This window comes from Cyprinodon variegatus, unplaced genomic scaffold (assembly GCF_000732505.1).
Source record: "Cyprinodon variegatus isolate N-32 unplaced genomic scaffold, C_variegatus-1.0 Scaffold2455, whole genome shotgun sequence".
NCBI classification, from domain to species: domain Eukaryota; kingdom Metazoa; phylum Chordata; class Actinopteri; order Cyprinodontiformes; family Cyprinodontidae; genus Cyprinodon; species Cyprinodon variegatus.
In genome coordinates this window covers 16,615-18,397 of record NW_015152908.1, presented here as the reverse complement: position 1 = coordinate 18,397, position 1,783 = coordinate 16,615, and the positions used below count along the sequence as shown (strand labels likewise).

At 35.5% G+C, this 1,783-nt stretch overlaps 1 protein-coding gene across 2 annotated transcripts in view; it reads left to right on the top strand.

Annotated features, from left to right (window-relative positions):
- Positions 1-480: 480 nt before the first annotated feature.
- Positions 481-1,783, top strand: part of LOC107080887 (transcription factor E2F3-like) — a 17,220-nt gene continuing 15,917 nt past the window's right edge. For both annotated transcript variants that reach the window (XM_015369097.1, XM_015369096.1), the window contains exon 1: positions 481-664. The gene's annotated coding sequence lies outside the window, so the exon portion shown is untranslated. The remainder of the gene's footprint in view (positions 665-1,783) is intronic.

Sequence of the window (1,783 nt, the reverse complement as noted above, 5' to 3'; positions counted from 1 at the left end):
TCTTGCTGCTGGAAACACCAGAATTTCCCATTGCTATGTTGATTAGTGATTCAAGCTGACATAATATGGTTAGATATTTGACACATTGTTATTTTACTTGAAGCCAATGGCTTCTAAGGAAAAAGGAAAAAAAGACCTGTTAGAATAAACCTACCTATTAGAATCATTAAGTTGTGACTCTTAAATACCTGAGAAAAAGCTAATTTTTCAGTTTATTCTAAGGGAACAAAAACATAAATTGGTTTTAATTATGTAATCTAAAGAGGTGTTTCCGGTAGCGTTTCTATTAAGGAACTTTTACTTTGTTTGACTTTTGTCAAATGCATTAACGCAATAATGATGTTACCTGTATTAATAATTATCATCATCATTATTATTATTTGTAGCAGTAGGCAAAGACATTCATATAAGTGGTAGGAGTAGTAGTAGCGTTTTATTTTGAAAGGCTACCTATGACGTTCGTCTACATCCGGAGAACGCGCGTACCTTACGTTCAGCCTCCACTGGGGAGATTTGGCGGGCAGTACTTCAGTGTAATTTGGATTTCTTGTTGTGCATGCTTTTAAGTGGGAACCGAAGAATGTTAGAATAACGGTCTAGCAAACTTTTTCCAAGTAAGCAAACTTTTTCCAGCCCTAACGACGGAAAGACGTTACTTCTGAAGGTAAGCTTGGAACGGGGGAGGGACTGTTAGCCTGTTAGCCTGTTAGCAGTGATGGTGAGATCATCTGAACATGTCACCACCTACTGGTGGAGGGCATAACTACAGTTTGTAATAAAATCTGTGACTTTTTTTCCCCAATTGTTTTTCTTTTTTTACTGTTTCATTTCGTTTGAAATAGTTAATGATCGGTGTGTATATTAAAATGTTCTGTAAGTTTTTTTGTGTGTAAAATGTCTTAGAAGAGAACAATCATTTAAGATACAACATTTTTTTTGCCATTTTAGTGAAATAAGCTCAAGCAGACAGTGAAAGTGCTTGTGGAAATTGGGCAATGATGAGCAACGTGTTGGTCATTTTTATTCAAACATAAATCTTTCTATTGTTTTTGGTTTTAATCGGGTTGGAAATGATGTGTTCAACCAATCTTTTAGTTAAACCAACTAATTTAATTTGGTTGTGTTTTTACCCAGTCTATATTTTTACTATGGCAAAGCAATACAAATTAGTCACATTAGCCAAAATACTTGTTATAGTATATAAGTATATACGCAACTTTCAAAAGTCTAAACATCAACCTCAGGAGTGGAAGTCAATGTCTTACAGATGATGCCATTAACTCCCCAGACAACAATAATTTTTATGACTTAAGTTACAACTGTATCCAGCGGTTTGGTCAGATTTTGATCATTTAATTGTTTGATCTGACTGTAATAGTTTAAACCAGCTAGATTGGTTGGAAAAACAACCAATCTGCTCTTAGAATCTATCCAAACTCTATCCAACTGACAGCAAATCTTCTACAAACTCCCACATATGCTCCCTGTCAAAGTTCTTGTGCTTTTTGAACCACTTCCCGAAGCGGTCACGTGGTATCACGGTAGAGAGCCTTTGGGCTTCATCAGTTTTGGCCCCTCCCCTAAATTAATCAAGCCTTTTCACGTGCTTTGTGTAATATGGAAAGCCATTTGGTTCAATTACTCATTATTTCTAACACAAAAGACAAACCGTCAATAATAATATTTTGCGCGTTGTTAATGTATTGTCTTCGCCTTTCCATCTGTCACACATAGACTATACTCAAATTGACATGAAATCAAGGAGTAGTTGATGTGTATTTGA